This window comes from Melopsittacus undulatus, chromosome 3 (assembly GCF_012275295.1).
Source record: "Melopsittacus undulatus isolate bMelUnd1 chromosome 3, bMelUnd1.mat.Z, whole genome shotgun sequence".
NCBI classification, from domain to species: domain Eukaryota; kingdom Metazoa; phylum Chordata; class Aves; order Psittaciformes; family Psittaculidae; genus Melopsittacus; species Melopsittacus undulatus.
Genome location: NC_047529.1, coordinates 10,491,715 through 10,506,045, shown reverse-complemented (window position 1 = coordinate 10,506,045; position 14,331 = coordinate 10,491,715). Strand labels below are relative to the sequence as shown.

The 14,331-nt window shown below is 40.2% G+C and overlaps 1 long non-coding RNA gene across 1 annotated transcript; it reads right to left on the bottom strand.

The window, feature by feature from the left end:
* Nucleotides 1–8,310: 8,310 nt before the first annotated feature.
* On the bottom strand, nt 8,311–13,693 carry LOC115946251 (uncharacterized). Its single transcript, XR_004549496.1, has 2 exons — nt 13,571–13,693; nt 8,311–8,410 (listed from the first exon to the last, which is right to left on the bottom strand). It is a non-coding gene; the product is annotated as an uncharacterized lncRNA (long non-coding RNA).
* Nucleotides 13,694–14,331: the final 638 nt, after the last annotated feature.

The window sequence follows — 14,331 nt, the reverse complement described above, 5'->3', positions numbered from 1 at the left end:
AAATCTGAGAGTGGTACTGGAAAATGTGATCTGAGATACAGTGACTAAGGCTGATCACGTTAAGGGGAAGACTGTGACTGCTATGGGCATGGTCTGTGCTCTTGGGCAGCAGAATCACACTCTGCATAGCCTTTGTGGTTAAAAGTTGTTTTCCGTGATACAGACACTTTCAGTATGTAGTGTCAAAGAAAGACTATTCAAGCTGGGGTAAGTGTGTAGTGAGATGCGTCCTGTAAGTACTCCCCCATTCTCCAGCTTTCGTAACAATTTGTCCCTCCTGCAGCCGTGAACACATACACGTGTCTGCTGCCAGGATCACATAAAGGGACCTCTTCCACTCACAGAATCATGGGAACCAGGTACAAAGAGCTACCCAAACTACTCATTTAGATTCACAGAGTACATAAAGTGTTGATATAAACATTACAGAGGACATAATGATATCTAAAGGAGGCCTCAAATTGGAAGACAGCTGTTGTTTACAGTATGTGTCCAGCAAATGCATACATGATACCCAAGGCTCAGTTCTAACCTGCTGGCAAGTATGTTCAATGCAGGGAAATGGTAAGGAGCCTGAAACTCTACCATGACCACTTGTCCCTGGAGTTGATTCTGATGTTGGCTAAGCTTATGGAAGCACCGCTGTGAATGGTCAAGATACTTCTGCTGGTTTACAACAACCCCAGTGCTGCTCAGGCAGGAGCCATCTGAGCACACCAGTCACAGCACCTGTATCAGAATGTTGTGAAAGAGACATTTGGCAGGTTTGACACCATCCTGAATTCCATAAAGAGAGGAATCCTAATCTAACTACCTCAGTGTTGTTCAGTATCATAAACTGCAATGTTGAAAGGTGGGGCTCATGCCCTGCAAGCTGACTGCTTGCTGGAATTGAAAAAGTAAGGCTTGGAAGGCAGGAGCTGAATACAAAAATCTGCTGTCTCACAGAGTAATATATGAAGTGATATAAAAGCAGTGAATAGAAATGAATTCCTCAGATTTAAAAAGAGCTTATCCCTGGATAAGAGCTGTGTTGTTAGACTACATATACTAGGGTCTAGTCTACATACGGGTCTTGTAGAAGCATTACTGCTTTTTAGGAGCATAGGTTATAGTTTATTTAACTGAAATATTATTCTGACACAAGCTCTAGTGAGTAGTACATTCTTACTGAGGATTTAGTTGAAGCAAAGAAGTGTTGTTATCAGTTATCACACCTATCTACACAGATTGTCCCACCCTAGTTATCCCAACAGCTATTTTATATTTGGTAGAAAAACTTTTGCACTTAGATAAGCCTCTAGATAAAGCATTTTGGGTTTTGTGCAGTATATATTTTTCTACATACAATGACATAATCTGCATGAAATCCACCTTTCTTCTTTCCAAGTCAGACACAAGGTATATATTTCTCTCTATAGAATAAATTTTTACCTGGTGTTAGCAAACGTGAGGTAGCTTATTCAAACCCATGTGTGGAGCTAAAAGAAGTTTTCAGAGACAGAGGGGAAAAACATAGAGCTGTTTATTCTGAAGAGTTCTTCTGATCATTTCCCCTTTCATCTGCCATTTAAGCATTTTTTTTTTCCTAGGACAAAAGCACAGCCTGCAATTACCATGGATTTCAGCTACAGGTTCTCAAATAGCCAAAGGAGGGTTATTTTTTAAGTCAACCAAAGCCTTAGCAAAACAATGCAGTTCTGACCTACTGGGATGAAACTCTGATGAAAACATTGATAAGAACCACAGAAAATTGTTCTGGGTCACAAAATGTGCCTATTACAAGTGATCTAGATACGTGTTCAGGTAGGTTGGTTTATGCACCTGTTACTGCACTATGTTTTCTCATTCATACCCACTGTAGCTCCCACCTAGAAAAATAGAAATATATTGCTTTGGAATGAGTAAGAGGTTAAACAAAGTGAATCCTATCAGTGACACCTGCCTAACAAATAGCAATAATATAAAAAAGTAATTGACATCTAGATTTACACCAACACCTGGAATTCTAACTAGATATATTTTCACCTAATGAATAACTAAGATCCAAATAAACACCAAACATCCACCATGAGTACAATGTTGTAAATCTGCACCCCAGCTCCAAAGCAGCTCCAAAGACAGCAATGTGAAAGCAGGTTTTAGTTCTGTTTCCATTTACCCCTTCTCTGCCTTAATTTGAGATGATTTTGCCAGTGCTGGAAATCACCAAGTCTGGAGGAAGTTCCTTCTCCAACTGTTCTGATTTCCTAAGGAAAAAAAGGCCTTTGTCATCATATTTTGTGTATGAATGCCTAATCTGCTGTCTTCACTTCCTCTTTGAGTAACCTTTGAATCCAGTGCCTGCTTTTCAACTAAATTTGAAAGTGAATCATAGGTTTCAAAGTTATCACAAGTTTAGTGGAAGTTGGCAGCCAGGTAGGAAGGAGATTCAAATGGTGCCACTGAAAAAGAATGGCCATGGAAAAGGATGTAGCAAAAGCCTCCCATTCTTATCAGATATCAGACGATCCACCTAGGACAGACACAAAAAACATTGAGGCCAAGGGAAAAACTTGCATGAGACACAAATCCATTGGAAACCAGGCTTCACTGTCCATTGCTCATGGACCTGCTTACTCATCTGTCTTAGATCTTCCTACCACACAGAGAGCTAGTAGGGTTCCTGAATATCTGCTCAGGCTATTCATAGTCCAAGTTACACTTTAACTACATCTTCCTAAAAACTCCAGTGTATCTTTCATGAGGACTTTTTTCCCCACTCAGAATAGATCTCTTTAGTGTCCCAAATCACTAAATGGTTCTTCAAATACCCTGCTTCCTCCTAGCTACAGTTTTTCTCAGTGTAAGAAGCCATTTTCACATGTGGCCTTGTTTAAAATGTGCTTCTGCTTGCTGGCATGAGTTTGTAAAAGTATATGAGTCAGTTGGTTTCCTTCTGTTGCTGAGCTTAGATATTCAAGTCCCCAGGTGGTATTCAGGAATCCTTTGTTAAGGCAGAAGTCTTGCCTGTGATGCTGTATGCTTCTGCATTATCAACAGGGCTTCAGGTGGTTTCTTCTACATCTAGTAATGCCAGTGGATAGGATTAACAACCACAGAAGTTCCTCACCACTCTTCGGATGTGCTAAGAGAAGAGCCTATAGGAGGGCTGCTATCTCAGGTGAGGCAAAGGAAGCTGCCATACCTCAGACCTGGATTTTAAACTAACAACCTAATTCTGCTTAATAGGAATTAGGGAGAACACACAAAACCTGCTTGCGACAGGCCAGGATGTAGCAGCTAGAAGGACCTATGTGGCTGTGGACTGAAAATTTACTTGCTCTGCACATCTGGATCTGGAATCAAACATCTATCCATGTTCTAAGCTAGGCAAGGCTGAGGTACTGTTGTCCTAAGAAAACCAATAAGCAGAAATAGAGTCTTTAAGACTCCAAAACCACCTATTTTTTAAAAAAAAGAAACTATTTCTCCAACACAGACATTATAAGGCCCAAGTTTATTGCACTTTTTCATAGAGCAGAATACCTTTTGGCACATTCTCCAATTCCATAAATATGACTGTGAAAGAGTAAAAATTAAACTAGTACACAGAAAGACCCCTAAGACTCAGCCTTCAACTCAAGATGATCATACTGATCACTCTATGAGGTGTTTTGCACATTCTTTCACAGTTTCATTGCATTTATTTAAAAAACAAACACACACATAAAGGCAGGTGCTCATCTTAGAATCATAGAATAGAATCATAGAATAGTTAGGGTTGGAAAGGACCTTAAGAAAATCCAGTTCCAACCCTCCTGCCATGGGCAGGGACACCTCACACTAAACCATGCCACACAAGGCTTTGTCCAGCCTAGCCTTGAACACTGCCAGGGACGGAGCATTCACAACTTCCCTGGGCAACCCATTCCAGTGCCTCATCACCCTAACAGTAAAGAACTTCCTCCTTATGTCCAATCTAAACTTCCCCTGTTTATGTTTGAACCTGTTACCTCTTGTCCTATCACTACAGTCCCTAATGAAGAGTCCCTTCCCAGCATCCCTGTAGGTCCCCTTCAGATGCTGGAAGGCTGCTCTGAGGTCTCCACGCAGCCTTCTCTTCTCCAGGCTGAACAGCCCCAACTTTCTCGGCCTGTCTTCATGCAGGAGGTGCTCCAGTCCCTGATCATCCTCGTGGCCTCCTCTGGACTTGTTCCAACAGTTCCATGTCCTATTCATGCTGAGGACACCAGCACTGCACACAATACTCCAAGTGAGGTCTCACGAGAGCAGAGTAGAGGGGCAGGATCACCTCCTTCAACCTGCTGGTCACGCTCTTTTTGACACAGCCCAGGATACAGTTGCTTTCTGTGCTGTGAGTGCACACTGCTGGCTCATGTTCATTTTCTCATTGACCAACACCCCCAAGTAATTCTCTGCAGGGCTGCTCTGAATCTGTTCTCTGCCCAGCCTGTAGCTGTGCCTGGGATTGCTCCAACCCAGGACACTAAATTGCATCGTTTTGATATTTGAAAGGTAGGAAAATTAACAAATACCTTGTTCTGTCATAGACATTCAAAAAATTATGTGTTTCATACCTCTCCAGCATCAAGTACAGTGCATTCCACCTTCAGAAGGTCACAAGAATGTTTAAAGGCAGGTTGTTTAAAGAGCACCATGACAACCATACCCAGATACCACATTTACACATAAGAGGCAGACCTTCATATTCACTATGTGAAGGAGAGGAATGTGTTCACATTGTGCTATCACCTCACTGTAGAACTTCTATAAACCCAGATTACAAATACTGCCTGTGCCTTGTCTTCACTACTGCCCACTGGAGTGCTATCCCCATGTGAATAAATTCCGAGCAATGCAACTAGTGAAGACTAGCATCTCAGACATCTGTGCCTTAAAGGAGAGCTTGAATGAATTTTCAGTCGTCTAATAAGAAAAGAGTTCACAGTGCAAGCTTTCCCTTACTAGAAGGTAGTAGTAGGATCTCTTTCCTCTTCCCAGCCATCCATTTTCATAATACTACTAGGAAGCTGGAAGACTGGAGTCCTCTGTCTCTCTTCCATATGAAGTGAAATGGCCAACGGGGCTCCATGTTCTTAGTGCTGAATGCTGGAATAGACAGGGTATGATCACATAAGCCTAATTTCATTAGGGAATCAGGCTCAAAGAATCATTCTCCACCTCCTTTTTGCACTAAAAAGACAGCTAGTAACTCACTGATCTATCTCTGACAGATGAAGGTGAAAAAAACAAAGCAAGTAAGAGATGATGTTAACTGAGGAATAAATTAGACTTTGGTAGTCAGATGGAAGAAAAGCCTCTGAGGAAATTTAATCACCACACCCTGCTAGTTATTAAAGGACTGTGTGGAAGCCACGGCTGGGCGACTGCTTATGCAAACGTAGGGAAATGTTTGCTTAATAAAAAGATTAAACAGAAGGGTTCATGGCAATGTCTGCTGTGTCTAACAGAATTGGACTATTACAGAAAACCTGATCTTGCATTCAGATCCATCAAGGTAAACTACTGTGTCTGTGTGGAGCAGACACATTTGTGCATACACAGGCTAACTGAAGGATTCAAGCCACAGGGAAAAAAGGGCCTGCATTTTTTGACTGTAGGCTGTGACAAAAAACAAGCTTAGAAAATCAGCTCTGTTTTGAATCAAGGCTTACATGCATGTATACTTTCTAAGTAGATCAGAGTTGCAACTTGCTCTATTTGAAGGATTTGTTGCTTTGCAGACTTCTAAAGGAAGACTTTTCATGTGCATCTGAATGAAAAAAATATGTAAATTGAGATTTGGTCCAGAATGCATATTTAAAAAGCGCAGGGCTGTTGGGAAAAGCAATCCATAGATACACAACATTTACAATATCATTTACAAGTAAAATTCCTGCTGTGAATACCCAGCAATGCTACAGAGCTCTCTTGGCTACATTGTGATTGCCCAGTGAATGGCACTGTTCACATTCTTCAGAATGACTAGTGGGATGTTGCATGTAGCTGCTGTGATTCATTTAGTCTTTTTTTGTCTTTTTCCAACTAAGCATTTTCACAGGGGAAAAACAATGATGTCATCAAGTTCCCTTCTCTGCTGAGACTGTAACTGCAAAGTTTTGTGCTGATTTGTTCATGAGAATATTCCAATCTGATGTTACTAATAAAAGTATTTTGTGGTAGTTTGTGAGGGAGACAGAAGCACCTCATGACCTGCCTGCAGACCACAGACAGCAGATGAAGGATCACCCACCCTTCCAGGATCCTTAAAGGAGCACCAGAATTAGATACACTTCTTATTTGAATAAACCAATGTGATATTTTATTGGGAGATATTCCTGGTTGCAATATGGTTTTCCTAGTTAGAGGAAACAAACCCTGATGAGAATGAGACAGATTGAATTCTGTCTCTCCACTGCGCTGCAGTCTTTCTCTCTAGGACTACTGATCCAAATACTAAATAACCTAGGAAAACTCATAAACCCTGCATTAAAATTATCAAATAACTTAGGTACGATTTTAACTATCTGGCACAAAAGACAAAGTTAGTTGTTGCCATCTTCAATATCTCAGCTTCTTGTCATTGCGATGTTTAAGGGTTCAGCTCTGACTCCGTTCGGACTTGACCTTAACTAAAGAGACACAGCAATGAGTTGCTACTCAAGACTGCCACCTCCTGTCTTAAATCCCTAGTAACTTAGTGGCCGAACCTGCAGTGCGCTTCTCATTATACTCCCTTTGCTTGTAAAGCTAAATCATTGTAGAAAGGATGTTTCTTCAAAAATAACCAGACACAAATATTCACCTAAGTTACAGGAAGCAGCGAAACTCTGTGCTATGTTGTATCCATCTTACCAACCGTTATATATCCATGGATAGCCAAAGCTGTCAGACCTAATGAAAATCCAAAAAATTGATTGTTTCCTTGTAGTAGCACTATGCTGTGCCTCACTGTTCTGTGTTTCAGCAGACAGGCTTATCCATTTTACTATGCACATAAATCAATTGCCAGATAAAAATACCTTACTGACATCTAAAAAATGCTACTGCATTTATAAACTGTTGCTTAAAGGGAGAAAGATTATAGGGAGAAAGGTAGCATTTTTGTCCCACAAAGATTAATACTAACTTTAAACACAAGTGGCACCAAAAAGTGCCAAAGTTGAGAAATTAGAGGACAGTCTTACACTGTGCACACTTCTGATGTCTGACAGTTCTTTGCTTCCAATCAATTAGGCAACAACATTGCAGTCTTTTATTCACATCTGAGACTTTCTCTTCTTTAGTCTGGCTACAGGAGTCCAAGTAAATGCTCTTTCCTTTGTTATGATCTAGTTTGAGACCTCAATATCCTCCTTGTAAGAAAACATGAAATTTGTCATAGAAAACTTCGACTACACCCAATCTTCACCTGCTATTAAAAAAAAACACCAACCCCCAAAACTTTATTTCCTTTCCTTTTCCTTCTGTTTGTCTTATTTAATTTGGGCAAATAACTGTCACGGCAAAATTGCTAACTGAAAGTATCAGCTATTTTTCAGCATAGCAAAAGAAGAGAGGTTTTTCTTCTATTAAGCTAGTGGTGCATCCACTTCTTTGAGCTATTTCCCCATTTTCATTCTCAATCTTAGTAAGTTCTCAGTCTTCATTTAACCAGGATAGCTTCAGGAAACCTGCACTTGGGAATTTCAAGGGCAGTACTCACTAGTTCTCTCTTCAGTATGGAACATACTACTTCTCTTGTGCCATGGTAGTAGGAAGAGGAAAAAAAAGGAAAGAAAGCACATCAGTTTTTGATGCCGTCAAGCAGGTTTTGGGTTGCTTTCATATAATCAAGTTCTTACAACTAAATGTAGTATGGTAAAAAAGCAATTGTGCTGAGCATCTGCGCTGCACATAAATCAGTGGATGTTGCAAATGTCCAGCATCTCTGAGAAATCCATCTGGACTGTGTTAAAAACAAAGAAGACTTTTTGAAAGACAAGTGAGAGGTGCAATGCAAACAATATAGAAATATATATTGACAATTCTTACACCTTCTGGAAAAATTCTTTAATGGAACACATTGTACTTCATTCTGAAATGTCTTCTCATTTAGTCAAACCTCCCTGCTCTTCAAAGCATTATACAAAGCTCACTGAGTGTTGAAGGACCAATGTTGTCATTGAAAAACCCTGCAGCACAGCAGCAGGGTAGGGTTCCCTGCATCCCATAGAGCAGGAAACAAAGTACAGATGTTTTCATCTCCTCATCTCTTGCATGCTGCATGCTTGCAGGATTGAATCAATCAAGACATAATCTCTCAAATATCCTTAAACATGGCCTATTTATTAAGCTGACATATCCTGCTTCTATGGTGTGTACTGCTCTGAAATTTCTGGGTCTTCACCTCATCTTGCTTCAGTCACTGCAACACATAAAATCATAGAATCATAGAATGGTTTAGGTTGGAAATAATCTTAAAGATCATCTAGTTTCAGCAAAATCATAGAATCATAGAATGGTTTAGGTTGGAAACAATCTTAAAGATCATCTAGTTTCAGCCCCCTGCTACGGGCAGGGTCCCCTTTCACTAGAGCAGGTTGCTCCAAGCCCCGTCCAATCTGGCCTTCAACACTGCCAGGGATGGGGCAGCCACAGCTTCTCTGGGCACCCTGTGCCAGTATCTCACCACATGTAGCATAAAAAATACCTTTCTTATGTCCAGTCTAAACCTACCCTTTTCCAGTTTAAAACCATTGCCCTTTGTCCTGTCACTACAGGCCTCAATAAAAAGTCCCTCTCTAGCCTTCTTGTCAGCCCCTTTAGGAACTGGAAGTATGCTTTAAGGTCTCCCTGAAGCCTCTTCTCCAGGCTGAACAACCCCAGATCTCTCAGCCTGTCTTCATAGAAGAAATGGGATAAATCACTACTTACTAGTATCTAGTATGTATGGAACATATTCTTCCCTTGAATGAATTAAAATAACACACTTCACTGCTACCTTTCATTTGCTCTCCTCCTAACTCATCCTCATGCTGAGCTAGACTCCATATAGTCCTGCATACATCCTAAAGCATACTCTGGGTTTTGAATCACTTACACCTGTGAAACACTGCAGGATGTCATCTCCATGAAAGCTAGATGCAAGCTGTTAAGTACATAATACCAGTTACAGATCAATCTATCACAGTGGGGTGCTGACAATAACTTTTGATCAAAACCCCAGTATCCTTATTGTCAGGTATACATGCACACAAACGCAAGCTAGCTCGATTACATCATTTTGTTCAAATCATACTTTATCACAAAGTCATTACTGCAAGTAAATACAGACTAGTTAAAGAACACACATAATTACTGTTAACTCAGGAGTCATGTTCTCCTGAACTTTTTCTTTTCCAGGTAGTATGAATAAATCTGTTAAAAGTTAAGGGAAGGGGCTTGACTTCACAGCAACAGAGAATGAATTGATTTGAAGCATGTTCTTTGAAAATCTGAGGTGCAAATAGACTTCAACTCTCAGAATTCTACCAGCAAATGAAATCAAAGCATATTTTGCATATGCTGTGGATGAGTTTTGAAAACTGCATGTATTTTTTAACAAGTCAGTATTCAAGCTCACAGTATTAAAGAATCAGTGTTGTGGTTAATGCACAAGGCTGGTATCAGCTGACTTAGATTCTAGTCTGGGTTCTATCTCAGAGTTCCTCTTTGAGGTAATCACAATTGTCTTTTCAGAGGTGGTAGCTAATTTTGGATAACCCAGCTTTGCCTGCCAGGCTTTAATATCTGGAACCCAGTTTTCAGAAACTGGTTTCACTGACTTCAGCTGGTATAAAAGGAACTCCAAATCTCTGGAAATCACATTCCTAAAACTGAATATCCATTGGTTGCCATTTATATCTCTGCAAAGTGTCCACAAAATGTTGCCAGTGATGTAAGTGGAGAAGTCAGATTTACTAATACTTTGCATCCACTGCATGTGCCTAAACAACTACAGAACATTTAGGGGGATGGAGAGCAGGGTCCAGTGCATCCAGAGGTTTGCCATGAGCGAAGTACTCAATGTCCAACACACCTGATCTGCACAATTCAATGCTTCAGCTTGGGTCATCAGAAAATAAAATGTTTCAAACAAGAAGCCATAGCTGAAAAGGCAGATTTTCTTTGCCATAAAACTATTGATAGCCAACATAAATATATGATGCTACATGGAACTGAATTTGAGTTGAATTTAAAAAACCAAAGTGACCTTTACAATGTGTTCTTATGTATATCTGGAAATGAGTCAACAAAAATAAGTTCATAGTCTGTAACCCTGTGACACTAAAGAGGAAAAACATTTTCTCTACCTCATGAAGAAACATCAGTGAAAAATCCCCAACAGTAAAGACCGGTCCACATCATATTTTAATTAGACAGCCAAATAGCTCACTAAAGAATCCTGGTGTAACCTACACTGGATCATTCCATCTGTGTGAGGATGTTTTGCAATTATGCCAGTACTTCCAGCTCAGATGACTCAGAATGGGTGGTGCTTATAGGGAGGAGATCCAGACCCTTCTCTCCTTCACAGGAATCCAGGCCTGCTGAGCACTCTCATCTGACACCAGAGTTGTCTTTTATTAGCAGGAAGATTACCAGGCTACCATGACTACACTGCTCCTGGCACCTGAGTGAGGTTGCTTTTGATAATCAGGAAAATTAGATATTCAAGATTTGGTGAAGGTCAGAGTTCCTTAATGCTAATGAAGTAGCCATATAATGTTGGAGGTGTGTCTGATGAAGGCTTATCTTGTCCTTTAAACCATAATCTGTTTAGAAGAAACAGAACTTCCTGAATGTTTTTAACTTATTCCATCCACTGTTTCATAAAATCAGCAAATGATACGCAGTATTTAGGGAATTCTAAGGGATGCTTACTGTTAATATTTCTAGTTTTCTATTTTTGGCAAAGTAATGAAAGAATCCTGAGACAAAGGTAAAATGCCTCAATAAGAAACAAACCAGATTAATGAAGAGATTAATACTAATAGGTAGAATGCCTTTCCCCTGTTCTGCCAAAACAACCAGCTTCATCAACACAGGAACTTAAGTTTCCCCAGCCAGCACTGGGCCGGCATGTGCAAAGCTTACATACCTGTAGGAAGTGAAAGTGAGACAAAGAAACACTGCTGTGCTGTGTGTCTGCTCCTCCTGGACCATCCTTTCTCAGCTATACTTAGCAGAGCTGTGGGACAGCTGCCCCCATAGCTTATTTTCCCTTTCTGTTCTGAGTATTTCTGGTTTCAAACTTAAACAAGGAAAGTTTAAGTTAGATATAAGAAAGTAGTTCTTTATTGTGAGGGTGGTGAGGCACTGGCATGCATTGCCCAAGGAAGCTGTGAATGCTCCATCCCTGGCAGTGTTCAAGGCCAGGTTGGATGGAGTCTTGGGTGACACAGTTTCATGTGAGGTGTGCCTGCCCATGGCAGGGGGGTTGGAACTGGATGATCTTAGGTCCTTTCCCACCTTATCTATTCTATGATTCTATTTCCTGCCTCCTACCTCTGCTTGTAGGGTTTTTCTGTGCCTGTACATTAGGATAAGCATGGATTACTCAACTGGCAAGTTCATAAAAACCTATTCAATTCAGCAGAAGACAGTTGTAGTACTTTATCTGATAAGCTTCAGCACTCTGCTCAGTCATCATACTTTTATTATCTCCTGTCACAAAGGCTTGCTCTCTTGCAAAAGTCACAGCAAGTCACCACACCTTCTACTTGGAAACTGGTGGGAGTTCCCTCCACGGTTTTATGAGCAGCAGCAAGTGGACACTATAGAAATCTTCTATTTACACAATATTATGCAAAAGTTACTTTTTAACTGACAGTGGAAAATCTGAATTTTGAAGTATATATATATAATTACTCTGAAAATAGAAAAAAATATTTTCCTCTATTTGCTTATTTCTTTAGAACCTTCTAAACAAGTTGCACTAACTAGAATATACACAGAATGGAATATGTGCAATACATAAACAAAGAAGATAAATCAAGTGTATATGGTACTCTGTATTTTCACCCATCAATTCATTGATTTTTAAGCTTTTCCACTTCAATATTTCTTTGCATCCTATCACTGATGTACAAAAGAAATACCAATTCCTGTGTATTTTGGATATAGTTAAATTAAATCTGCATCTATGATTTATTTATAAGTGCACTATACTATTAGCACAGTTCAGGTAGCTCATAAACATTGACACTCCACAGGATCTCTGGGGTATTAACGCTGTTCCTCAACACAACTCATGCAGAAAACTATCTCCTCCACTGACACAACAATGGATACACTGTTGGATTCATGGATTCATGGAACATGAATTCCCTGTTACCCTGTTCACAGCAAATGACACTGACAAGTACAGACCATGACAAAACTTCTCTCCCTGTTACTTAAGAAGGTTGCTGCCATGCTCTTCAACTTTCTTCCTACAGACACTGCTCTTTCCTTTTCTTTAGAACAAGAAAAAAGATCTCAGTTCAACTAAACTAGCAAAATAAGTTTAAAAATAGACTTCCATCCAAACCACAATATATTTCCTCTCTCACATTGTACATGACCTTTGATAAAACACCAAAATCTTTTAAGGGTATCCTACAACTGGCAGCAATAGCTGGTAGCAAGGACAACGATGGATTTACTGACTGTACCTTGCAGTACATAAGTTCCTCCTTAAAAGGCCTCCTTCCGGCAGAGAACTTGCATCTCTTTCATATGTAATCTAATATGCTGTGCTAGAAGCTGCAAATTAACCATTTATTTTGCAGTGATTGGCAGCCCTCAGTCTCACTATGTACTGAGTGACTTTAATTACATTGTAATTTCTGACTGCAGTTCTCAAACTAACCCTTAGTCATAGAGTGTTTTCTTTAGTAGTCAAAATCCTTGGTAGGAAAAGGCCTATGTGATAAACATTACAGGAGATGTAGATGAATGTAGTAAAATAAAAATCATAAGCATATCTAAGGATCTAGTGAATATCTAATCTTAGAATAGTTAGTGAAGGCAGTTTGCTCTTTAGATTGCTCTTTTCTTTCTTCAGGTCTCCTAAATTAAAACCTCAGAGCAGAGTACATTTTGCCATCACTGTACATGAGGAGGCACAGCTGAAGCATTCAGTCTGACAAATCAAGAGATGATTTTAACCAAAAATGAACCTTTTCTCATTCGGAGATTGCAGATGCTTTATTCATGAGCATTAATATGATATGGCATGGTACCATACCCAGCTTATTGAAAGTAAGCCACAGGCAGGTTAAGTGATGTGTCAGAACTGCCCAGCAGGACTAAGAGCAGAACAGTAAAGAGGGTGTATTTCCCCTGTCTAAGCCCTGCAGCCTGTGTTCAATAAGCTGAGTGACTTCAGATAGACAGAATAATTATTTCTTTTCTGGACAAAGAGCAGGCTTTCAAGGCTTTTGCATCTGGCTTCAACCAACAATGTAAACCCTTTATTAGTGTGAATATCAAAATCTCATGCCTTGAAAAAAAGATTAAAATATGAATGTTAAACATATCTGTATTAAAAAGCAATTCATACCTAGGTAAAGTTGTTACTGCTCCACAGTGACCAGGATGTCCATCCATTATAGTGCATGGTAATGGATTAGTCCATGTTTATTTGCATAGCTTCTTCATCCCACTAGGTACTGCCCTGTCTTCTCCTCATTCTCAGTATCTGGATGCGATTTAAATTAAAAAAAAAGGGGTCAAATATCATGGCCTATAGTTGGTTATTATTAAATTTTCTGATTGTTCCACAGCCTGTAAAATTCAAGGCAGAGCAAAACATTACAACCATGACTATATACATATATACATATGTAACTCATGTAACTGTACAAAACCCCTTTTGCTTCTGTTGTTTCTGCTATTCCTGGTTGTAACAGGCAATTGCTCATAGTGGACTGGCACAGCTCATGGCACAGAAGTAAAAATGGGGGGGGGGGGGTTTACTCCTGACTTCTTGAGTCTTGTGGAAGACAATGGAATTTGGGCAACACAAGCAACAAACCCCATACAGGGCTGCCAGAGATAAGCCAGGAGATGATGCTTATCCTTTAATTGGCCCCCACCAGACAAACGCAAACTGTTTGCCAAGCAGACCTGGGAAAAACCTCTGGGGCGAGTAAACGTTCTCCTGGGATGCCGAGCTATGGAGTAACACAATATTCTTGATAAATAGTTCTTTAACAGCTGCCTGGTTTCCCTCTGTGCAAGACAAACCCATCGGGGCGCAGGCTGCTGGGGAGGGGAAGGTGTGACAGGGGACACCTCTCACCCCTCGGGCAGGCAGTCCCC